We start from the raw sequence: 26,935 nt of genomic DNA on the forward strand, positions 1-26,935 counted from the left end.
TACTTTATAAGTTATAATGAGAGATGGACTGAAGATGTGTTGGTTTTGCATAAACGTGGATTGCTGCTGGGCTGAGTTCAAGCGTAAGCACCCACCGTGGATAAAAGCTAGATAACAGACCCCCCAAAAAAATCATAAAAAAGAATCAGGTTGGACTTCAGATGAAAACTTCACTAATATTCTAAATCCTAGAAGATATATTGAAAATAGATCTGTGTCTGGTGATGGCAGAGATCAAGGAATAGTAAGTGTAACTATTTTGGGTTCATTAATGTATTCATTCAGCATGTATCGGATACCCATTTCATGCCAGGTGGTGTTCTAGGTCCTGGGGACAGGGGACTGACAGTCAAGGTCTCTGCTCTGATGTAGGGAGACAGATAAGAGATGAATAAACAAATGAACAGGACGACTGCCCATCGCAGTGAGTGAGAGGAGGAAAACAGGACCGGGGGGTGTGGGAGAGCCACTGAGGGTCCTGGGCATGTGCTCAGTAACGACCTCTCTGAAGATAATGTCTTTTCAGTCGAGAGGGAGAGCAGCTGGAAGAAGGGAGATCTAAGTATAAGCAGAGGAAGGATGCAGGAAGCAGCTACCATCTTTCTGGCTTCCTCTTCAGTGCTTAAGTTCGCCTTTCTTCCCCTCGGGCATGGATGTTGAGATCTTTCTGGTAAGTCTAGTAGGTTTCATCCTTCCCAAATCTTGTAGCAATGTCCAAATTGGTAGACACATTGTAAATTGTTGGAAGGTAGCTCAGGGCTTTTTCACTCCCTTTAGTCCTCGTATAAGAATCTCTCTGCTCTCATAATATTAGGGAGCCTGGAGTCTGTTCCTAAACTCACCTTTTGACTCTCCAGGGACAAACCTTGTGTCTGAACAGATTCTCTGTATCCCTAGTGCTCAGTGCCAGGCCCAGAGTAGATGCACTGTAAATATTTTCTGCATAAAAGAAAGGATGGGAAAGAAAGTCTCAAAAAGTCAAGCTGTTAAGTCAGGTTCTCATGAATAGTTCCTGAATATACTTCCAGGAAGGTGCCAAGTTCAAGGTCTAGGATCAATTTCAAAAAGAGCATAGAAATGTAAAAAATTCTGGATCTCACCTTTGGAGAACTCTTACTGATCGGGAGTGACATGTGTGCATTGATTTTTGTCTTTTTTCCCTAAGTTCTCCAGTTGAATCTTATCAGTAAGCAGTTTGGGGGTGCTGTTTAGGGAGGTAGGTGGGGGAGAAACTAAGATTTACCTTTTCCAAGGCTTTCTTGACTTTTGTTGTTTTTTTACTAATTTACTCCCTTAGTAAGTGGTATATTTGAAGTGGAGCCAACAATCGAGATTATTATTGTATTTAAGACATCAAAAACAAACTTAAGGTTACCAAAGGGGAAAGGTTGGGGAGGGATAAAGTAGGAGTTTGGGATTAGCAGATACAAACTACTATATACAAAATAAACAACAAGGTCCTACTGAATAGCACAGGGAGTTATATTTAATACTTTGTAATAACCTATAATGAAAAAGAATATGAACAAGAATTATATATATATGTATAACTGAATCACTATGCTGCACATCAGTAACTAACCCAACTTTGTAAATCAACTATACTTCCATTAAGAAAAAGAATATAGCAGATAAAGGCAGATTTACATTTAAATTCGAAATTCAGAAGGCAAATGGACCAAATACAGGTCTTCTCTTTTGAAATATGTACAAAATCTGATCATCTGTACCAGCTCCCAGTCTTAACAATGAAATCAGTTCTCTTAATAGCCAGAAAGTTACACCAATTGAAACATATTTACTAGTGTCTATATTCACATCCCCAAAGCTTTGGATAGTTAGGGTTTTAGATTAGAATTCAACTCCCCCCCCCCCCTATTAAATGTCAGCCGGGCGAGTTGCATTAATGACGGTGGTTATGTTTGAATGTAAATGGGGGACATCTGGCGATATCAGGAGATCAAACGCTGGGAGTCTGCAGGGTGACTCTCATCTGTTTGTCACCCAGCAGGTGTAATGGATGGCAGGCATGTGGGCTCTTTGCCCAAGTGAACATACAGACCTAATATATCGAGGGGAGAAGTTTCCTGTGCAATTTTAAAGCATCCATCGCAGCTCAGGAGAGGTATATGGGGAGGGGGTGGGGTGGATATTTTCCACTGCGCCAATTGCTTTAGTAAAATTGCCGCTTTCTAGCCTACGGGCATTTCCCTTGTCCCGTTTCAACAAACTTCCACCAGCCCAATTTGTTATTCAAAAATTTATGGAAAATGTATGTTAAAGTGAAAAGGGTACATTGTGCAGAAAAGAGAAGCAGCTTGTAAGCATATCATTATGTGTGAGCCATGGGGCCCGCAGATGGCACTTGTGCTCAGAAGCGAGAGCGGTGCCAAAAGCTAAACTCTAAATACATTGAAATCACATATCTTTACTTAAAAATGGAGTATTTTGGAAGGAAAAGCAGATGATATTTAAGTACACAAGGGGTATTCTTTTGTTCCTCATAGAATAGAGCCCTTTACCAAAGTCGTTGCCTTCTAAGTGTGCAGTAAGCCTTTGATTCCTCAAATTCCCCAGAGGATTTAGTGGAGGTGCATGGCTCAGTTCTTAATAGGATTAACCATTGAGGTAGTACCTTGCTAGGAGAGCGACCCTTCAAGTCTCCTTGCAGTTATTGAAAATTAAAGGATTTGTTTTGATTACTGTGTTCAATGCTAACAGCAAACCTTTGTTTTGCACATTAGAAATAGTAGCAAAAAAATTATCATGACATACGGGCTTCTTATTTTAATTGAAAATAAATTTAGTTCTTACACTGTGCCAATCTTTAATTAATTAGGGGGAGGGTAACGACAGAGATGAAGGCATTTGTTTGCTACTTAATATAATGATTTTCTGGGACCATATTTTTTTTTTAATATAGTAATCATGCTGATTTCTTGTTGGGAGTGTGGTTATATTTATTTTTCTGGGAGAATTTTTATCTTAAAGGATACAGTTCATGCTTGTGGGATGAACATGGGAAGGAAATAACCAGTTCATTTTTATTTCTTCTTCGGGAAGAGCAGTGTTATTTCCACTAGCACCTTATACAATGAGTGTTTTAGCTCTGAAATTAATTGAAATTGAGGTAGCCTTAATTTTTATCAATGCCATTAGATCTGACAGCAGTGTGATTAAAATAGGCATTATTTGTATTAAAAACTTATAATATAACCTTTTATTTTAATATTCTAACAGCTTCATCTGTTCAGTGATTGTACTTTTAGAAAATCCCAAAATATAATTATATCTATATGACATTTGGAATATGGGATCTTTAGTTTTCAAAATATTGCCAACACATGTTACTTCCACATTTCTCCTCTTCCACATTTTCCCTCTCTTATTCTGAAATATTGAACACAGAGTAAATCCCTTCCAATTCAGTTGACCTGTAATAAGTCGATGTGCATGTGTGAGTGAGAGAAAATTGTGTGTGTGTGTGTGTGTGTGTGTACTGAGCAGTGTGACTAAAGGGGAGAAATATGAATTATTTTTTTAAGGAAATACAATTTCATTATTTTCAGCCAATTACAGAGAAAACATAGTGATGGCTGATAAAGTAAGAGAAGTCCCACTGGTGCTTATTCTTAATGCAAAGATATGAATCAATTATGATTTGTAGTAAATTGATCATTTCAAATTTGAGTGCCAATAAAGCAAACTTAAAGGTGCTTCAAAAGATTTTGTACACAGACTAGATAACTGTATTGAATCTATTATTTTTTCTGTGAAAAATCTCCTACTGTGAAAAAATTATTGTAGACCAGCCCTGGTCAGTGTTCATGTATTTGGAAACCAAATTCCTTATAAACTGAATGCCCTGAACTTTTTTCCATCGGCTTCTTTTGTAGTGTTATAGCATTTGGTGGAATGCTGTGGCTGTTTGTATCCTCCTGTTATTCCGTACTCCAGGTCATGCTCTCTCCAAGGTTGACTGTGCGTTGATGTAAAGTTTTAGGTGGTTGGTTCACTTGATAACTTGTTCTCTTGCTCACCTGAATAACCTTCTCTGGGTGGTGAAAGTGTAGGAAAGAAGTTCAAGCGTCTCCGCGTCAGGAGATTAATACGATGGACAATTAAGTTACTCTTTGAAGCTGTCATGGGAGATAGTTTAGGGGGTCAGATTAACAATTGAAGAGTTTGCTGATAGACTGGGGTCAGATATGATGACTACTAAATTATGGTCCTGACTGAGCAGTCTGGGAAATGGGTTAAAAAGAGATGGCTACCATACACAAAAGTCAAACTCTTTTAATGATTTTGAAAGCATTCTTTTATTCCATGGGTTAGCTCTCTGTCTATCCATATTTAAAAAGACATGATGATAATTTTGTAAATCTGTTTATATGTTTCAATGCAAATCCAATGCCTCAGAATGTTTCACTGTAACTCAATCTCAAGCAATGTCTTAATGTCTTTTGGCAAGGTTTTTTTTTTTTTCCTTCAAGATTTCAAAATTTCTCCAAAGGACCCATGTCCATTCCTCAAAGTAAAGGAAATGAATCATCAAGGGTTCCACAGAGACCTGCAGGTTTCTTCTTGAGCCAGTTTGTCTTTGAAAATGGTATATGGTAAATTATATATTGTATCCTAATGCTATTCAGCAAGTAAACAGTCTTTATGTGATGGAGTACTGTTTTAATTGTCCTCTAAGCCTCCGTGTAAATGCTATTTTACATACTTTGGCAAAAACGAATGAACCTCAACTATCTATAAATTAATTATAATTACTGTCTGACTTAATGATTTCTTTTGCATTCCTTTTTAGATTTATCCCTCTGAAGCAAACATTATTCTAGGCTGCGATGCACGATTATTAGTTCAAGTTAGAGTGATTCTGTATAAAATGGGCCTCATATTTATTCATCCAAAAATAAGCAGGAAGAGAGTGAATATTTTATAAAACTCCAGGAATTTCTCTATCAGATAAGCCTTAAGCAAAATAAGATTCGACCCTTTCAAAATTGCCTAATGAATTGGTATTACGTGGCATGTCTTTTCCACTTCTGTCGATTTTTTTCCCACTTTTATTGAAATCTTTGAACATAAGCTTTGGATCCGAGATTCTGTATTTGAACGTTGAAAATATGATTGTGTTTTGATTGGTTTGGTGCATCTCTATGATAGGAACCACGTATTCTGAGCAAAATTATGCCAGAATTTGACAGGTTATTGTGGAAATCTCTCTGTGGGAGCGAAGATGATTTACATTAATTGAAGTGTTATCCTTAAGAGTGAAAATTCAGAGATTCCATATAGTGAGAAAACGAGGCTTATTTGCCCACATGTTTTGGAGGGAATAAAATATAAAAATAGAGAGATGCGGTTTTACGTTTATTCTAAGCATACCTTGTCGATATGTGCGATGTCAGTCAGAGGCACCAAAGAGTGTGCTCTGCTAATTATCTCTAACATATACTTGACAGTTCTGTAATCTGTTTGTCACAGCCGCAGTGGGCCTTCAGATCCTCTGGGAGGCTTCAGGGGCCTCCGGATGTTTTGAAATGTTTTCTCGGGGCTCTGTCCTCCTCAGATCCAGCCTAGCTAGCTTGGGGATATCAATGCATTTCAAATAGCATATGTGATGAGGTTGCTCTCTTTGCTCCACTGTACAAATTTGCCATTAAAAGCAAATAAAATATGAGCTCCTCTTCCCTCCCCTGTAGACAGAGGAGCATGCCCACCACCCCAGGGGTACTTTCTGCACCACAGATTGACCTCATGCTCTCCTTTGGATAAGAGAAGTGAGATGCATTGGACAGCCATCACTTCACTGGAGAGATTTCTTTGCACAAAGCAGCGTTATATTTTCCTTGTTTGTATCTAATAGCTTTGCTTTCCTGTGACTTTCGATGTGTCTTTCTGATGCATAGGACTAGATGGCAACATTTCAGGGCTTGGCTTGCAGCTCCCACTTCAATGCCCCTCCCTCAGGGTCTGCCCCAGGTCCTTAAACAGCTTTAGTGCCTGCCCATAAGCACTCAGATGCAGATACAAAGATCTGATTTCCTTGTTAACTACTATCATCTTCTGAGGGAAGGCTGTCCCATAGAAATGTAATGCAAACCCCATGTTATTTTAAAATTTCTAATAGGCACATTGAAAATAATGGAAAGAAGGTGGTGAAATTAGTCATGTTAATTAATATATGATATCAAGCATTATCTTTTCAATGTGTAACCAGTACAAAAAATGTTATCAAGTTAGTTTACATTTTTTATACTGAACCTGTGAAATCGTGTGTGCATTTTACAGCATGTGTCACTGCAGACTAGCCACATTGTAAGTGCTCTGTAGCCAGTAAATAGCCCTGTGTGGCTGGTGGCTCCTCTGTTGGACAGCATAGATCTTGAGCTTGAACTATTATCTGCTACATGATCTATTAAATGTTTATCAAATAAATAGGAGAATGGTACTAGCTGGTGGGTCTTAGTATATCAAGATCAATTAACAATTGTCTGCATCATAAAATTTATTTCATTGCAAGTCCAAATGCCTCATTATCAAATTTCCATACTAAGTTAGTAGAAAGATCTTTTATTTGGACTTCGAATATTTCTTTTTCAAGTAAGGCTCCGGTCTCTAAACATTTATAGGAATAGTAGAATGCAAAATGCCGTGAGAACTCTGAAATTCACTCGTTTGACCGCATCATTTCATTTTCTTCTGCTGTGTGGAATGAAACCCACATACTCATATTTTTTATGTCTGTGAAACCTTTTGTTTTTATGCATTAGAAAGAAGTCAATTAATTTGCATTTACTAATCTCCCACTCCTCACACTGTAATATCATTCTCTTTATATCTAAAGGGAAAATTTCTCATATTTCTTTTCAGCCTATAAACTTAATTTCCATTAAGAAAACTGGTAGTTTGAATGAAGATAACAACATCTTGCAAATTTTACTTCTATTCTCTGACTTTCTGTGAATTTGTCTAGATCATTTTGTTTTGTGGCACTTGTGTAAAATATGTAATCTGATATTTATTTAACTTTTCTGATTTATATGTTTAATGATGGAAAAATCTATCTCAAAGATGCAACTTGAGGCATCCCTAAATGACTCCCCAAATGTCAATGATATTTAATTAATTTAAATTGCTTGTTTTGTAATACTTTTAAAAAGAATATTTAGATTTCTCAAATTTCCTATAAACATTAAATGAAAAGTTAAAATAATTTGATTGAATCAGCCGTGGACCCAGATGAACTGCGATCAGTAATCTAGAAAGTACATTTCTATTAGAGAAAAGGGTTTGGAATAAAAAGAGATGGATGGCATTGTCCTATTTATGCACAATTTTGTGAATTCCATATGAATTTATTTATAGAGGGATGTCTAGAAAGGTGTTAAACCCACATGAAGCAGCAGTTATCACTGGCTGATGTGCTTTTGAATGGCTTTTACTGTCTTTGTTTATTCAACTGTACCTCTTGTTACAATTATACTATAAAGGAATTTTTAACAATAAATTTGAAAACATAGATTTCACTGTAGTTACATAAAATCCCATATGTAAAATCTTAACAGAAATTTAAATTTTGAAAAAAGATAAAGTTTAGTTGTAGTATAATTAATAAGGTATTTAATTTTAATCAATATATATTATCTGATGTGTCAGTGCAGATGAAAACCTAATAAATAACATTTGGTAAATGCATTGCCTTAAAGCATGCGTTGTTTGTTACTGAATATTTGATGAGTGAAATATACTGGTCAAAAAATCATTTCCATTTATCCAATTGACAAATGTTCATAATGCCTATTGTAAAATACGGGGTGAATTGATACTTCAGAAAGCAGATTTTTATGTAATTCTACGTCACTAATAAAAAAGTAATAATAGCTAACATTTACTACGTACCAGTCATTGAGTGAGTTATCTATGTAATCCTGACAACAACCCCATAAGTCAGATATTGTTATTAGCCCTGTTTTACCCAGGAGGAGTTTAAGGAATATAGGGGATTAAAATTTGCCTTGGAACTCATGGTTATTAAATGTTTGTATCACATGTTAAACCCAAGCAGTTTAATGGTAAAGCCTGGTGATTTCATCATTGTGCCATATTGAACTGAATATGCCATGCACACTGACCATGACTATTTTTATTCTACATTGTAGCAGAAGGCTTTTAAATTGTAATTAACATGATCTGAAATAACAAAGCCAGTAACATACCTCTTGCCTAAAATTAACAGCCGTCTTAGTATCATAGGGAATTCCTAACTTATCTTTAAAATAAATTTGTGATCTAGCTGAGGCAGATAGCTGACTCCTGCAGGCTTATCCAATAGGTCTGAAGATGAAGGTCAGCGACTGGCCCAAGGCTGTGCCGCTGTTTGCTGGGCAGGCGCACAAGCTCCGTGTGCTTCTACTGTTGAGTCTGCTTCTTATGATTTGGTACTATTCCTAATTATAAAAGTCGTTTTTAGATTCAACCCATTCGTGAATCTTCCTCAAAATATTCTTGCAATTTTATTTAGTAATAAAATTGTTAAATTGTGCCTCTTATTAGCATTAAAAACTAAAATTCAAGAGAGATTAAAGGATCAGAACCGCGCAAGTGAGTAAACAGACTTGATTATAAGGACACCTAATTATTACAAGGTAGGATATAATTAACTGCTAAAGTTGTAGCTATAAAGACAATGAAGGCCGCAGAGTTTCTAAGGAGGAAATCAGAGCACCATATTGCTTTGCTGGGCTCTGATTGCCAGGTTGAAAACTTGAGAAGAATAAAACAAAATGAAAACAAAGCAAGTTCACCCAAGGTCTTAAAATTCTGCCCACTCTTGTCAATTGGTCTTTTAAAGACGCATAGTCTTGATCAGACAATTCTGCTTCTGTCATTTCCTTATAATCTGATTATCAAGGTACCAAAATAAGCATGATAGCCAAGCAAAGACAGCAAAAATTGTGATTAAGGTTTGTTGTCTGCCTGCTGCGTTCTTGAAACATTGTCTTTCTGTCTTATTCAATTTCATGTGGGTGGGATTTTGCCCTCTGCCTCCATTTTACAGATAAGTAGACTGAGGCTTGGGCGGTCTGAGGAATCTTGTCTGAGGTTATACTTACTAGTGAGAGGGACACAATTCAAACTCAGGTCTGCTGTGATTTAAATTCCATCCTCTGCAGGGCTTTGTGGCAAGCCCTCTTCCTGTCTGGAAGATCAGGCAGCTAGCACCCAATATTTATTCCATATTACCAGGAGTCTTGGTGGAGGGCTGAAAGGCTTTCAGAGGACTTAGAGAAGGTAGTGCCAGCAGTCTGAAAATACCACTTGCCCTGGGGAGGAAGGTGACTAGGAGTGTGGTATTCGGCAGTGGTCACTTCTGGGCACTGGCGATGGGTTCAGCCAGACTGGCCCCTCTCTCGCTCACCTGCATTACCTAGAACCCTGCCTGGGACATGCTGATGGAGGAGGGGCTCCTTTTCAGGTGTAGAGGTCAATTTCTAGTGTTCAGGAGGAGAATGATTTGAACTAAGCTGGGAAATTAGAACCACTTGTTTTTACCTGTTGTCACTCTTTGTTGCCCTCTCTTTCCAGTTTTTGCATTGTTTGTGAAATCCCTTTGCAAACTGAAGACATCTCCCAGCGTCTCCATCACTGCCCCAGTTCTCCTGGCCAGGGGGGAGTCATTAGGAAATGAGCCCCAAATCTCTGTTGATGATTTCAGACATGTGGCCTTGGAAGGATGGTAACCACAATGACAACACTGACAACTGACAAATACTGTAGGGTCTGTGTCCCAGGCACCGTACTAGGAGCTTTGATGGATTTTGGAGTTTCATCTTCAAAACATTTCTGTGAAATAGGTGCTATTATGTCCTAATTTTTAGGTTATGAAAGCTTAGGTTATTTGCATAGAACAAGTTGTGTCGGAGTCAGGGGACACCCCAGTATATAATACACTCCCATATCCTATTGACTGTGGCACAAACTAGCAAGTATTTGAATTTAAAAGTTGGCAAAATAATGTTCAAATGGTATGGATGAGCAAGTAATACATTTTAAAATGAAATGAAACATTTGTAAATGTGAAGAGCAGACTTAAATTCTGTATGTTGCCAGAAAGATGCATTTATTTATATATATATTTTTTAATTGAGGTATAGTCAGTTTACAATGTTGTGTCAATTTCTGGTATGCAGCACAATGCTTCAGTTGTACATGAACATACATATATTTGTTTTCATATTCTTTTTCACCGTAAGCTACTACAGATATTAAATATAGTTCCCTGTGCTATACAGTATAGACTTGTTTATCTATTTTATATATATTAGTCAGTATCTACAAATCTCAAACTCCCAGTTTATCCCTTCCCACCCACTTCCCCCATGGTAACCATAAGTTTGTTTTCTATGTCTGTGAGTCTGTTTCTGTTTTGTAAATAAGTTCATTTGTCTTTTTTTTAGGTTCTATGTATAAGTGATATCATGTGGTATTTGTCTTTCTCCTTCTGGCTTACTTCACTTAGAATGACATTCTCCAGGGCCATCAATGTTGCTGCAAGTGGCATTATTTTATCATTTTTTATGGCTGAGTAGTATTCCATTGTATAAATATACCACAGCTTCTTTATACAATCATCTGTCAGTGGACATTTAGGTTGTTTCCATGTCTTGGCTATTGTAAATAGTGCTGCTATGAACATTGGGGTGCATGTATGTTTTCAAATTAGAGTTTTCTTTGGAATATATACCCAGGAGTGGGATTGCTGGATCATATGGTAACTCCATTTTTAGCCTCATTGTAGTTTTGATTTGCATTTCTCTGATAATTAGTGCTATTGAGCATTTTTTCATGTGCCAATTGGCCATTCATATGTCTTCATTGGAGAATTGCTTGTTTAGGTATTCTGCCCATTTTTGGATTGGGTTATTTGTTTTTTTCTTATTAAGTCATATGAGCTGTTTATATATTCCGGAAATCAAGCCCTTATCAGTCTCATCTTTCGCAAATATTTTCTGCCATTCTGTAGGTTGTCGTTTTGTTTTGCTTATGGTTTCCCTTTCTGTGCAAAAGCTTGTAAGTTTAATTAGGTCCCATTTGTTTATTGTTGCTTTTATTTCTATTGCTTGGGCAGACTGCTCTAGGAAAACATTGCCAAGATGTATGTGAGGTAATGTTTTGTCTATGCTTTCTTCTAGGAGATTTATTATGTCTTATCTTATGTTTAAGTCTTTAAGCCATTTTGAGTTTATTTTTGTGTGTGATGTGAGGGAGTATTCTAACTTCATTGATTTACATGCTGCTATCCAGTTTGCCCAACACCATTTGCTGAAGAGACTGTCTTTATTCCATTGTATGTTCTTGCCTCCTTTGTCAAAGATTAATTGAACAAAAGTTAGTGAGTTATTTCTGGGCTCTCTTTTCTGTTTCATTGATCCATATGTCTGTTTTTGTGCCAAAACTATGCTGTTTTGATGACTGTAGCTCTGTAGTATTGTCTAAAGTCTGGGAGGGTTATTTCTCCAGCTTCATTCTTTTCCTTCAGTAATGCTTTGGCAATTCTGGGTCTTTTGTGATTCCATATAAATTTTAGTATGATTTGTTCTAGTTCTGTGAAAAATGTCCTGGGTAATTTGATAGGGATTGCATTAAACCTGTAGATTGCCTTGGGCAGTATGGTCATTTTAAAAATATTGATTCTTCTAATCCAGGAGCATAGGATATCTTCCCATTTTTTAAATCTTCTTTCATTTCCTCAATCAGTGTTTTGTAGTTCTCCACGTATAATTCTTTCACATTCTTGGTTAGATTTATTCCTAGGTATTTTATTACTTTGGGTGCTATTTTAAAAGGGATTGTTTCTTTACTTTCTTTTCCTGTTGATTTATTAGTGTAAAGAAATGTAACTGATTTTTGTACATTAATCTTGTATACTGCTACCTTGCCGAATTCTTTTATTAGCTCTAGTAGTTTTTGTCTGGAGCTTTTAGGGTCTTCTGTATGTAGTATCATGTTATCTGCATATAGTGACAATTTTTATCTCTTCTTTTCTAATTTGGATCCCTTTTATTTCTTTTTCTTCCCTGATTGCTGTGGCTAGGACTTCTAAGACTATGTTGAATAGAAGTGGTGAGAATGGGCAACCTTGTCTTGTCTCGATTTTAGTGGGGAGGTTTTCAGTTTTTCACCATTGAGTACTCTGCTGGCTGTAGGTTTGTCATACATAGCTTTTATTATGTTGAGATATGTTCCCTCTATACCCACTTTGTTAAGGGTTTTTATCATAAATAGGTGTTGAATTTTATTAAATGCTTTTTCTGCATCTACTGAGATAACCATGTGGTTTTTGTCCTTTCTTTTGTGGATGTAGTGTATCACATTGATTGATTTGCATATGCTGAACCACTCTTGTGTTCCTGGGATGAACCCAACTATATCATGATCTATTATCTTTTTTATGTGCTGTTCGATTCTGTTTGACAATATTTTGTTGAGGATTTTTGCACCTATGTTCATCAGTGATATTGGCCTGTAGTTTTCTTTTTTGGTAGTGTCTTTGTCTGGTTTTGGTATCAGGGTGATCAGTTTGGGAGTACTCCCTCCTTTTCAGTCTTCTGGAAGAGTTTGAGAAGGACCAGTATGAGTTCTTCTTTGTATGTTTGGTAGAATTCCCCAGTGAAGCCATCCAATCCTGGACTTTTGTTTGTAGGGAAGTTTTTTATTGCTAATTCTATTTCATTTCTAGTGATCGATTTGTTCAAGTGATCAGTTTCTTCTTGATTCAGTCTTGGTGGACTGTAAGTTTCCAGAAACTTGTCCATTTTTTCTAGGTTATCCATTTTGTTTCCATATAGTTGTTTGTAGTATTCTTGTATGATATTTTATATTTCTGTGGTATTGGTTGTAATTTCTCCATTTTCCTTTCTTATTTTGTTTATTTATGTCTCTCTTTTCTTCATGAGCTTGCCCCAAAATTTCTCAATTTTATTTATTCTTTCTATTGTATCATTTAGTTTCTCTGTTGCCTTATTAATTTTCTGTCTGGAAGATCTGTCCAGTGATGTTCATGGGGTGTTAAAGTCTCCTACTATGATTGTGTTCCCATTAACTTCTCCCTTTATATCTGTTAATATTTGCTTTATATATTTAGGTGCTCCTATATTGGGTGCATATATGTTAACAACTGTAATATTCTCATGTTGTATTGCTCCTTTAATCATTATATAACATCCTTCTTTATCTTCATTCTTATTTTTGTAGAGAAGTCAGCTGAAAGCCTTATGAAGGTTCCCTTGTATCTAACTCTTTGTTTTTCTCTTGCTGCCTTTAGAATCATTTCTTTATCCTTAACCCTGGCCATCCTGATTATAATGTCTTGGTGTGGGTCTGTTTGGGTTCTTCTTGTTTTGGACCCTCTGTTTCCTGTACTTGGATATCTGATTCCTTCTTTAGGTTTGGGAAGTTTTCAGCCATGATTGCTTCAAATACCTTTTCAATCCCCTTTGCTCTTCTTCTTTTGGGACCCCTATTATGCATAAATTGGCACATTTTACTTTATCCCAGGGTCCCTTATATTGTTTTCATTGGTTTTTATTTGATTTTCTCTCAGCTGTTCTGATTGAGTGACTTCTGTTGTCCTGTCTTCTAAGTAACTTACTTATTCCTCTGTATTATCTACCCTACTTTTTACAGCCTTTAGCTCAGCTCTTATCTCAGCAAATGAGTTTTCCAGTTTTAACTGACTCCTCTTTATACTTTGAGTTTCCTTTTTGACATATTCTGTCTCTATTCATAATCTCTTTTAGTTCCTTCAATACTTTGACCATTCCTTTTTTGAAATCATGATCCAGGAGACTATCAAGATACATTTCATTGATTGCTCTTTCAGGGGATTGTCTTCTTTTAATTGGGAGTGTTTTCTCTGCTTCTTCATTTTACTTATATTTCTCTGGCACTATGGATTATGGAGTAGTATCAGTTACCTACTGTGGTCCTGAAGGGGTTTAGTTATTTATTTATCTAAACCGGATATGGAAATAAAACTAAAAAAAATTTTTTTAAAGAACAAAGAGATTTGAAAACAGAGTATAATCAATAACAGAATAACAAACCAAAGAGAAATAAAAATCAAATCGAGAGAAATTTTAAAAAATTTAAAAGAAGAAAAATGATTTGAAAACAGGATAATTGATAACAGAACAAAACGAATAATCAAAGAGACAAATTTTTAAAAATTAATTTAAAAATTTAAAATTTTAAAAGGGATTAAAAAATTAAAAATTAAAAAAAGAAAAAAAAAAAGGAACAGAAAAAGGTGGATGTGTTCCCGTGGAGACTATGCACTCTGAATAATTTTGTTGAGAGGTCCTTCTTAAGTATGGGTGGTTGCCAAGTTTTCCTTCCATGCCTTTTGTCTGTTATCCTTTGGCTGGGGGTGTGGCCAGTGTTGTGGTGACCAGAGCATGCCCTGGCCATGCAGCGGGGCCTCCTTTTTGTTCTGTGGTTGCCGCTGCTCCTGCTCTCACCCTGCTGTGCGAACTCTGCTCGCTGGTTCCTGAGGCCCTCTGGTCGTGCCCCTGTCTGTGCTGCTCCCAGTAAGCGCGGAGGTCGCGCCCCGTTTGCACGCTGTCTCAGTGCAGCCGTGCGCGGCAGGCGGGCGTTCGTGCCCCCCTCCCAGCGCTGCGTCTTTACGTCACGCTTGCACGTCAGGTTACTCCCTAGTTGAGTGCCGCTCTCCGCAGTGCGTCAGGTGCGCGCTCTGAGAAAATGGTCACACTGGCCGTCACCCAGGTTCTGTGCCACAGCTCCGCTCCTTGTTCGTTTGTCTCAGAGGCTTGAGTTCACAGAGGCACCAGGGAGAACGGCCCCTCAGCCTGGGACCGTGTCTGTGAGGTGTCAGAGCCCCTCCGTCGGGATTCAGGTTCCGCCCCCGCCTCGGAGCCGCGCACTAGAGAATATGGTAAATATGGCGGCTGTGGCTGCGCCCCGCCTCTCCTCTCCTGAGGTCCCGCCAATAATGGTTCCTCAGGTCTGAGGAGACAAAGGCTGCGGTGCCCCTCCCCCCAGGGCACACTAGCAGTGTTGCTTGGCTGTTTTTCGTTGCATTTTGTGGGGGACCCAGGCTGTTCTGCTCTGTGTCCCCTCAAAGCCACGGCGCGCAGCCCCCCTGCAGTCCCCCGGGGCTGCCTCGGTGCAGCCGCCCCTGTCCTCCGCCCTGCTCGGCGGCCTGTCCCGGCCCCAGCTGCAGGCTCGCGTCTCGGGCTGGGTGTCGCAGGGACCCTCTGTGCCCGTTTTACTTGGTTCTGTCTGCCAAGGGCTGCTCTGTACAGATCCGAGCCTCGGAGGCTCCCCCTCCGTCCCGCTGGCCTCTCCGTCGGGGAGGGGAGACCCAGCGAGCGAGCGCCAGTCCTCCTTTGCCGCTCCCTCCCCTCGGGACCGGTCCTGCACTGTTTTGCTTTTTCTTCTTTCTGTTCGCCTCTTCTCCTATCAGATTTGTAGCGAACTTAGTCTTTTGAAGAGGGCAATGTTCTGTCAAGGTTCAGCGGGTGTTCAGAGTGGCTGGGTGGGTCCCTGGATGTCAGTCTTGGTGTATTCCTGGGAGAGGGCGAGCTCCCAGCATCCTCTACTCCGCCGTCTTGGCCCTTCATATATTTTATGCCATATTCTACATTCCTCTATTGAAGGATATTCCAAAGGAGAAGGTGTGCAATTAAGCCAATGTGGCTCCCAATTCCAGCTTCCCTCCGTTTTGAAGATATATGGTATTTATTTGCATTTTTATTCGTTTTTGTTCTAAGTGTTCATTTGAATCTTATCTATTTTCTTTGTTTCTGTCTTCTTTTTTAACAGTTACCCCCAGCTGTTTATTCCCTACACGGTCTGGGGCTTGCTTCGTCATTTGGCTTTGCTGTGGAGCATTCCTGTCGCGCTCACTGAATTGCACGTGGAAGATTCACCCTTCCGGTGAGTGGCATCATAGCTACAGTTCTGTGTTTTGCTCTGCCTCAAGTCGTGTTTGCATTGTTGACTGAAGTGCTTTCATACAGTGTGCAAAATAGGGCTCTTCCAGCTCTGTGCAGGAAAGCTTGCTTTTTTTTTTCTTTTCTTTTTCCTTTCTTCCTTATGAACCAAAGTAATTTGTACTGTCATTTTCTCTGAAATCTGCAGTTGTCTCTCCCCCTCCCAACCCAATAGAATGACTTTACAGCTTCTTATTTACATGGGTGGATCCCCCTCCAGACCCCCAACTCCTCATCCCCTGGACTCTCTGAATCATTTGTCTACCACGCTCTTGGTGTTTGAAATGTACATATGGAAATCAAAGGTGACGGTTGTGACTAGCTGGACCACATTGTCCTGTGCAAAGACCTTTTGGATGGAAAAACTTGGCCCCCTCGACCTTTTTAACGTTTTTAATCTATGCAGGCAAAAAGCAAAAAGGAAGCCAGTACGTCTTTCTAATGCTCCTAGTAAAATCCTTTTTGCGTTTATTGTCCCTGAACTGGCATCCTCAGTATATTTCCACAGCATCTAGCATCATATTTCGAACATCTCCTTAAGGCTTTCTTGGGCCTCCTACGTTCATTTTTCTCTAGTGTTTTGCTTTTTTTGATCTTGCTTTTTATATTTTTACAAGTCAGTTCCTACTAAGATGGCTCACTTTTGGATGGGGCAGTTAGAGGGTTTTATGGGGACAGTTAATGCATCATGCAATTCTAATTTGGAGACGGGGGACATCTGACTTAGCAAAAACATCAGTTACAGAATGATTTCAGTAATTTGAGTATGTAGAGAGATTTTATGGCCAAGGATAAAGTATGAAAAGATATATAGTAGATATTTGTAAGGGATCCGATGGATAAATAGAAAAAGTATCTGGATTAAATTCTTTTTTCTTTTTCTCTTTTTTTTTTTTTATTATTGCTTGCAAGCGATTTTCAATGAAAATGAGGCAATGAGTAAAGGGTAGGTCTTATGTGGAGTGAGAATGGGTTTGAGGGAGGGATGATGATGTAAATGCCTCCATGAAGGAGGTGTGTATAATACAGTCATCAGACAGCCTGGTTGAAACAGTCCGTTTAGGAAATACTTATGGAGTGGATAATATAATGCCTGAATCAGAATCTCATGCAGCTGTAGTGACAATTAAAGCAGATGATGCAATAAGGTACTTACCCTGGTAGTTGAACACATAGTCGGGGATAAATGAATGTTACCAGCAGTTTTAACTCCATTTTGCTGGCAAAGAAACTGAAGTCCAAGCGGCTTGCTTGAAATGGACCTTTCTACTACTGCTGCTTTTCCACATCATTCTTATGTTCTCATATATTTTCTTGGGTGTATGGTCTGAGTGGGAACAGTCCTCCATCAGAGTATTAGTGGTTGCTTTTTGGATTGTACTGTGCTTTCATTCTGGGAAAGGCATTAGATTCAGTAATGCTCAGCCAACACCCTAACTTTCTCTGGAGCATAGTTGTTCCTAGTGTCTTGGAGGTCAGATCCAAACTGGGTTGTACAAGGAAATCTTGCTTTTAGTTAGAGCACATCTCTGACTTTAAAGTTGCTTGCACACAGATCAGGGGCCATCCCCTCCCAGATCATCTCCTGGTTCCACTTCCTGTCTTGGAAGCTTGGGTTCATCCTTGCTTCTGTTTTTAAGCAAGGGTCACCTAGTGCTCAGGAAATCCATTATACATATTGTTGACAAAAGTTGACAAACTTTGGAAGAAACAGAAGGGCATATAGTCAAACTATAGTTTCCGGCCTGTCCCATCCTAGCCCATCTGTCCTTTCCCAGAGCAAGTACCAGATGACAGCGCTGCAGAGTTAGAGGAGGTGAGTTTGGTGGGACAGGACCTGCAAGAATGGAGCCTGCTTGGGAGGATGAGATCTGTGCTTAGGATTCCCAGAGGATTTCCCTGACCTTGTTAGATCCAGCAGTTGTCCCCTGTTTTTCTTGTCCATCATCCTAATCTTATCACTTAACCTTTTGATAAGGTTTTCTGAAAAAGATGGATCTTTGGGACATGGAGGTCAGGGAAACAGGCAGGATAATGAGGAAGAGCATGTAGGTGTGGGGAGAGACAGACAAGGCTCCATGGCCTTAGGAATTTCCTTGACAATAAAGCAAATCTCAGAATCTTGGGATCTGTCTAACGTGCTGGCCTGAAAATTCATTATGTATTCTCAATGCTCTCGTTAGGTTTTGCCATCATTCTGTTAGGGAGTGCAGTGCTTTGATGATTTACTATTGCAACCAGCAGTGCTTTGAATGTTGGCTGAATAATAAGCCAGTCAGTGAGGCGGGGCTTGGTTTGCAGGAAACTACTACTTAAAATAATAACTGTAAGAAGGGCTTCATGCTAACCGTCAGCATTGTATTTCTATAGTCTATTCAACCTGTTGTCAAGAAATACCTACCTACTTGGAAAAGGACTTTGCAAGGCCTCTGGCCTCTGCTGTTCGTTCAGAGCATCATTTGCAGCCCCAAGACAATAAATGAGGGTAGCTTCCCCACGTTTTATAAACATACGCTGGGGTTTGCCCAGGTTTTCAGTTTCCTCCTAGGCCACCTCTAGCTTTTTTCTTTTCACTTAGGTTTATGTTTGAAGTTTCAAATGCTACTCTCTTGTTCATAAGAGACAGTATCATAAAGTGTACAGCTTCTCCAGCCAGGGATCCACCTTAAGCTTTTCCGTGTGGCTCCTTTGGCTTAACTGGTAGTGCGTGTAATGGTTTTTACTCCACGGTGGACTCATAGAAAACACTAGATTTAACTGTAGGTTCTCATAATTCTAAGGCAGTCGTATCTGCTTTCAACCGGACGAGGATGGAATGCAAGAAATGATCTTGTCATCATATGCTTTGGGGCTATTTTTCACTATTTTAAAAATGAAGATGAAAGAGAAAGAAAATTTTAAATCATAGAAAAAAAACCACCCTGATACTTTGAAAGATTGCCTTTGATAAAGGCTAAACAGAATCAATGTTTCTGATATTAAAATGAAACCCCACTTTAGGTAGAAATTTTGGGAAAGTCAACAGACCTACATGAAGGCTGTGTTTTCAGCAACACATCCTGCAGTGGGTGATGTGTGGATTTATTCCCTATCAGTAGAATGCAAGTGAGACATTTTTTCACTTTCTTTCCCATTTAAAGAGTTCATAATAATCAGTATGTGCTGAATATGTAAGTGACCAAGTCTCTTTCTAAAGAAAAATAAAAGATTAACACATTTTTTTCTCTAGTTTAAAATCCACTTCTATGCAAGAACTGAAATTATTAGCACCATTTCGAAAGTATTACACTGAGCTCTTTTTTCCCTTTTCTTTTTTTACCAACAGAGAAACACCCTTTCATACTCAACATCTAACCTTTAAGATGAGTGCATTTTGAGATTTTTTTTTTTGCCTACATTACATGCCTGAGTTGCTGCTTAACATTGTGAGATTTACAACAGGTTTTCTTTAAATATTTCACATTGTCTCGCTTAAAGTCTTGCAATGTTACACATTTCACAAAATATATTCTTGAACATTTTAAGAATAAAACAGAACTTACATAACCAGAACTAATATATGATACACATAGTTATTAAATGTATACCATATCCCCCATTTTAAAAGGTTTTTTCTTTAACATAAATTATTTTATTTAACATATAAACAAAGTCCTCTTTAATCCTAAAAACTGAAGTCCCAAGAGGTTACATATCTTGCTCAAGTTTGCATAGTTAAGAGGGAGAAGAATGAAGTTTTTTGGTCTAAACTGTTTCTCCAGATACTGTTCCACTGAGTGAGTATATTTTGAGCAGTAAAAATATGGGATCTAGAGAAAGGCATGTGTTTTATTATGAATATGATCTGACAAGCTATGATCTAGAAAATTAATTACATAACTTTCTAAAGGATGGATTGTTTTGTAAACGTCCCCTGTTGTCACTTATGCTGAAACGAGACGAGTGTGCTTATTTTTTTTCCAACCATCACTGGATGCAGATTTTGGTGTTCAAATCCCTGAATATATAAATCAGTGAGATGTTTGTAATACAAACTAAGAAAAATAATTATAAGATGCTTTTTATGTTTTTAAGCAGTTCATTGGGAAAATTGAGAGAGAGGGAATATCTTTGAATGACTTAGTTTACTATTACAAAACAGTTACAAAAAGAAGAAAAGTATTCTATAGGTGTTTGTTGTATCGTTAAAACTGTGCAAACCAGGATAAACAAACAGACAGAATTTGGGTGACACCAGGCAGTTTAACAAGGTGTTGAGTAAATAGAGGACAGTAAGCAAATGAATCCAATTTGACTGGAAAACTAAAAGATAAAAATATATTGTTAAAAGATCAATTTAATATAAATTAAATATCATCCCACATAACATAAATTATAAATCAAAAGGTTACAGTTAAGGTCTTTAAATGGATATTTGCTTGTGTGTGTGTGTGTTGTGTTCATGCATATCACACCGAGGTCCATTAAAAAAATGGGTTACAAAAGTAGGCATCTTAAGAAAGGACTTAAGAATATAGAATCACATTCATACAAAGAGTTAAATGTCAAGAACATAGGGGAAATAAATAAATACACTTGGTTCTCCTTCTTTGTGGTCGTCATGTTCTATAAAGTTGCCTGGAACACTGAGTTAACAAATGCTGAAACATTGCTCCTGGTGGGAGTAGAAGATTAGGTAAGTGTAGCACTGTGGTCGCCACGTTTTTATCAGCCAGTCAACAGATCAATACATCACCTTGTTGATGTGTGTTTCTGTTTAAAGGCTTCTTATTTAATATGTATTGTTGACTGTTAACAGTGAACTCACAGAAGACAGCAGCGTAACTCGCACCTGAACAAAGCTTACCGAGGGCACGAATTTCCCCCATAAGTCACATTGCACTTAAGCTCACTAGTCAGCCCTTCAGTGCCACGCTTCAGGGTCACTTTTAAATAGCAAACTCACCAACAAAATGTACAAAAAAATGTAAAAAACGGGGCACTAAGTAGACATTGAAAAGGACACTTACGATCTGAGTGTGGAAACAGTTCATTGTTATCAACATCGCAGCTGGAAGCCCTGGCAGCAGGTGACTCGAAGTTTTCCCTGCTCTGTACGTGACTATGAAAGTGCCAAGAGGCTTGATTCTAGAGTTACAAATATCTTTAGTTCCTCTGTAAAACAGAGAAACCAAAAGTGGATAAACCTGTGTTCAGTAATTAATGTTTCAGTATTTTATCTTATTTGGAAATAATCTAGTTACTCAATGAATATTCATCACTGAATTTACCTCACTACAGACGGTCCCTGACTAAGGATGGTTTGACTCAAGATTTCTTTCAATTTTATGATGGTGCAAAGGAGATACATGTTTAGTAGAAACCATTCTTTGAATTTTGAATTTTGCGCTTTTTTCAGGTACATGACTCTCTCGTGAGGCTGGGTAGTGGCCATGAGCCCCAGCTCCCAGTCAGCCATGCGATCATGAGAGTGTAAACCATCAATACAACCATTCTGTTTTTCACTTTCAATACAGTTCTCAGTAGAGTCCATGAGGTGTCCAACTCTTTTCTTACAAGCTTTGTGTTCAGTGATTTTGCCCAACTATAGGCTGATATAAGTGTTCTGAACACCTTTAAGGTAGGCTAAGCTAAGCTATGATGTTTGGTAGGTTAGATGTATTAAGTGCATTTTCAACTTCGTATTTTCAACTTACAATGGGTTTCTTGGACCATTATCCCGTCTTAAGTCAAGGAAGGTGAATGCAACATTAAGGTTTCAATTTACCAAAAAGATCTTGGAAACTATTTTAAATAGACATGCCATAAAGCATAATTACTGTTGAAAAGGTCATTTATAAACATTGATCTTACTTGCATCTATTTAATTTATTTATTCATAAAAATTACGTTTAGGTTACTAATGAAAATTTCATGAGACATTAGACAGCTAGCCATCATCCTTAGTTATCTTTCTTGCCGACGGATTCTGTAAGAGAGATAACCTGTGCTTACTTGAATTTTAGTAAACCTAGGTAGAATAGAAGTATTATGTTTAATATTGGTAACACTAAAAACACACCTGTTTTCACTGAAACCAACAAACTTAAACTAGCTTTTATTTATTGAAGATTATCCTAGATCACGTGAACTTCAAAAACAGTTTGGTTAGTTTCTGTATTTCTGAGAATATACTTGATTTATATAAATGGCTGTTTGTCTTTGAGACAATTAAGTAGAGCCCTTTATGAACTGATTTTGGTAATATCATCTGGAGGTAGGAAAACGTATATATGTATATACGTAGACATATATAAACTTACTGATGTCTTAGAGTTTTCATTTTTAAATTTTAGCCATGAGACAAGGAAGATAACGAGAAAGTCACTAGTTTATAAAGAAACAGTTGAATCCGAATTGCATTTCTGGCATATAGAATAAGTTAATGTTACCTTCTCAGATGGCTATAGCTTTTACTAATATTTGTGGAGAAGACTTTAAAGATTTTTTTTATTCACCCAGTTTCCAAATAGCCTCCTGAAGTTTGCATTTCAAGAGATGGTTCTGGGTTCTTAGAGAAGGCCAGGTAGAATATTTACATCCCAAAGGCCCAGAGAAAGGATTTCAGTTTCTCAGAAAAGGGATTTTTGTCCCCTCAATGTAGATTTTTACAATACCTGTAATCCTTTCAGAGGGATGGGGGAGGTTTAGGGGTTGATAAAAGGGTTAAGTAGGCTTTGAATTATTTCTGGAGTCACATTTCTGTTCTTGTAAAGACCCAATTTGTAAGACAAATACAGTTGTTCTTACATTTCTCAAAGAATTGGGCTGTAACCTGAATGATGTCCAGAAGCTGATCCAGCCGTCCAAAGGCAGTGTCCTCCAGTTCCTTCTTTATATCAGGAAGAAGGTCTTCCTCTCAGTTGGAAATCACAAGATTCCTGTGTTCGAGATACAGAGCTCTGTGTCTTTGGAATGTGTTAGTAAAATCTTCCACAATTGTTTCTGAATGTCTGTCTTTCCCTTGTGTAGTTTCATTTAACCTTTAGGAAGGAGACCTGAAAAAAGTTCCTATAAGGCTCTGAATATCAACTTTTAATTGGGTCAACTGCTGACCATAGGTCCACGTAAAAAATAGTCCTTTTGAATATCTTGTCAGGTTTCAGCCAGGGCAAACAGTAAATACTCCTGACAGTATTGAACAACCCCATGGACACAAGATGAGTCCCCCAAAAGAGTGAGAAAGATATTACCCTCCCAAGATCCAGAACCACTCTCAAAGACAGCCAGAAGGAAGAAAGACTCAGACAGCTCCCCTGAGAGCTGGCAGCACTGGGTAGGGCCCGAGCCACAGACAGAGCGCAGTCCACCCTTCTGTCTTGCCATGCTTGGGGGGCCCCCCATCTGCCAGTTGCCATGCCAAGTTCTCTGAACAGAAAATGAAACAAACAAGAAGCAGTATCTGGGAGATACCAGGGAGAGACAGGATTCATTCTCAATGCTTTTTTTTCCTGCTAATCTGAGCTTGCAAAGAAAAGACTCCATGAAATTTTACTTTCCACTCTTGACCAGGTATCACAGAGGTCTGGGAGAGCTGGCTTTGGAAGGAATCCTCACCGTTTGCCAACTTCTGCCAGTTCCCCTAGGATCCCCTCTGGGCTCTAGAGTAAGTGTGGTGTCCCAGCAGGTCGCTTCCTGGTCACTGGCAACTGTAGAGGAGGAATAATGATTGTCCCTTAGGAGTGAGGGCCTGGTGGAGACCCCTTTTTCTCTAGGGCACCTCATAAATGGATAACCTTATTTAAGTTGAATGAAAGTCCTCCACTGTAATTCAAGATCATCTTTCTGTAAGGTTAACCTACTTGTTTAGCCTTGAAACAAAATTTCATTCACCCAAGTCCTCACCCTGGACCCAGTCCAGCTTAAGTCGGACCCAGTCTGGTTTTTAAGACGGACTCAGACCAACCCCCTCTGGTTCTGAACCCAGGCTGGACAAGGACATGCTTGGACAGAGCCTGAAAGCTCATTCTGCAAAAGCTGGTAGGACTCAGGAAAGAGGAGGTGGAGGAGGAAGAGAGGAAGGGAGCGGGGTTTGAATCTTTCTGCTGCCACTTGTTAGCTCTTTAACCTTGAGAAGGTTGTTTACTATCTGAGTCTCACTTTCTTCATCTGTAAAATGAGATGATATCAGCTCCCGGCTAACGTCGCGGTGACCGTTTTGAAGGGGTTGGCAGTGAATGTCTAGCACGGTAGCCGGGATGTAACAGGCCCTCAGTAAGTAGCCCGTGTGATTATTCTGCAGCGTGTTTATCAAGTCCCCAGCCATCATTCACGGCTCATTCTGTGCCGCTCCGTCTCTGGTGCTTTCCCTCTGTGCGCTGCCGCGATGATAACCACACTGATAACTCTTTCCTCTGAATTTCATATCACTTATTTCATTTTTCCACAAGAACCAACTTGCACTTCCGATGCAATTGAACTTTTTAGAAAGCAAAAAAAAAAAAAAAAAAAGAAAAAAAAGAAAAAAGAGACTTACAAGCTTCTCTTTACCAGCTTATTTAACATACTCTACTCTCTTTAAAAAGGCAAGCAATTACCTTGTAGTGGACTAATTTTTTCAGTTTATAATTATGTGAATGAGAAAGGTCATGTCAGTAGAACCTCAGAAGGTGAATTCCGACCTAAGTAATAGTGGGAAAAGTATAATTTAATTCTTACCTCTCCAGGTTTCTGTTTCTCCTGCAATGTGGCATTAAAATGGCTTGCCAGGGGTTGCAAAGTAAATGGTGAAGCTGGAAACAAGGTCTGTCTGACTTAGAGCTGAGGTTTGGTCAGTGACTGCCCTTAAACTTGACAGGTCTGTGAGCTTGAGCAAGTTACCACACTTTTTAGAGCTGCAGGTTCTTAAGTGTAAAAGTGCTTCCCTCATGGGCTATTAGGAGGAGTCAGTTAGTTATGATGTGTAAAAGTGCTTAAAACAGGGCTGGACTTGGAGTAAGCACTTTAATTTTTATCATTATGATTTTAATTGTTATTTTATTGTTATTATTATTACTACTATTAGTCGTGGCAAAGGCATCCTCACTATTTTTGTTATTATTTAACATTGTTACCAAAAAAAGCAATGTAAGTATCCCTGGTGGTACAGGATGTTTAAGTGATTAATAGAAGAGTGAAACAGGGAAGCAGAACGATGAGGAAGTTATTCCCATTTCAGATTTCTCTGATAAATCCATCACTTCAAGAAGTGCATCTCAGTTTGCCTCTATATGAGTTTTAACAACTTCCTTAAACTCGTTCTTTTCTCTATTTTAGGGGGGAAAAAAAAAGATAGGCTCGGACTCAGAGCTTCCATTAGCTAACTGTATCTAGTTTGCAATTAGGAGCATTTTAAAAATTAAATTAATTTTAACAGCCACCTCGTATTCATAGTAAATAGGACTGTTTTGTATACTTAAGTCTTTTATAATTGACTTTTAAAAGAGTGTGTTTAAAGAACAAAAATTCTTCAAGATAAGTAAAAATATTAAGAAATAATGCTGATGGTATGAGATGGTGACTGTTGGGAAGTTAGTGATGGAAATATGATGGGGAAATCCTGCCTGGGAGGAACCTGGCAAAAAAAAAAAAAAATAGAAAAAGAAAAAAAAAAAGCAGTGAGAAAACAGGGAAGACTGTGACGAGGATGGAGGGTTTACATGGAGAATTCGTGGAATATAAGGCCAGTGAAGCTCTCATTTCCTCATTTCGCCAAGGAGTGGTGTAAGTGGGGGTCAGTGAGGCAGCACTGGGCTGTGGACAATTATTGGAAAACCTCTTCTCTAAATGACAACATTCAAGTGAGGGTCATCAGTGACCACTGCTTTTTTTTTAATTTAAATTCAGGAAACCTTTTTGGAATGGCCAGTTTGATTCAGGCTTTCCACCTTAGGAAACTGAGTTCCTCCAGGGCAGCCACTGTGGCTGGCTTCCTAAGTGCTCTGTCCCCAAGTCCTAACCAACTGGTTGGGACATTCTAAGTGCTCAGTGAACAGTTCTGAATGAAGGAGTGAATTCTGTCTCGTCAGGCTCCTTCACTGAGTTCATTTTTTATTTGTGTGATTACATCCGAAAACTTTGATGGGCTTGGCATAGAGCGCATAAGTGAACTAATTGAAAATGTAGAAGATAGATGACCTTCAGTGAGGTCACCAGTGTCAACACAGAAGTGTTTTCACAGTCAGATGAAACACTGGTAGCACAAATTGAGATATTAAATTGATTCAGGAGACCCAAAGTGCACACACATGTCACTCCTGGGATGCCTCTATGACCATGGGGGCTTCAGGAGAAGAAATATGACTGACCACTGAGTTTTCTTGAAGGATCACATCAGTTCTAATGCATTGCCAGCCGTGGGGTGGAAGATCACTTCAGTAGTGCAGTGGAGAGCAAAGAGATTATGCTCCCTCACAGCGGTATTGCTGTTTTAACAGGACATGAAGCTGAGTGATTCGTGGATTAATTCTGTACTGTGGTCCTGCGTATGTGTGTCTGTGTGTTTTAAGTCGAGGTTGTCAAGGGAAATGCTTTCAGAAAAGTTGCCTGCTCTGTCCCTCTGGAGCTTCCTCTTTGTATACATCGAATATTAAAGATGTGTGAAATCAGCCATTTATAGGATGATTCCGCTTTTGGTGTGCTTTCTATCTCAGGTACAAGAATGGTGATTTTTTAGCGGGAGTACAGGGAGAGGAAGGTTATAGATATTTTGTAATAAGGAATGTTGCATCACTCTTTCCCAAATTCATTGCAAAGCAGTTAAGTTCTGACTACTTTCTCAAACACAACCCTAGACTGACTAATAGTCTGAAGATGTCAATATGATATCCAAGATTTTGCCTCTAATTACCTGTCAAGCTCCGTGTTGTGGGATTGCTTTAGAGAGAACCATT

At 38.6% G+C, this 26,935-nt stretch overlaps 1 protein-coding gene across 3 annotated transcripts in view; it reads left to right on the forward strand.

Moving 5' to 3' along the window:
• Positions 1-26,935, forward strand: part of TENM2 (teneurin transmembrane protein 2) — a 1,175,656-nt gene that overhangs the window by 81,254 nt on the left and 1,067,467 nt on the right. For all 3 annotated transcript variants that reach the window (XM_064480080.1, XM_031437753.2, XM_064480081.1), the window contains exon 2: positions 15,856-15,969. The gene's annotated coding sequence lies outside the window, so the exon portion shown is untranslated. The remainder of the gene's footprint in view (positions 1-15,855; positions 15,970-26,935) is intronic.

The sequence above is a fragment of the Camelus dromedarius genome, chromosome 27 (assembly GCF_036321535.1).
Source record: "Camelus dromedarius isolate mCamDro1 chromosome 27, mCamDro1.pat, whole genome shotgun sequence".
Taxonomy (NCBI): Eukaryota; Metazoa; Chordata; class Mammalia; order Artiodactyla; family Camelidae; genus Camelus; species Camelus dromedarius.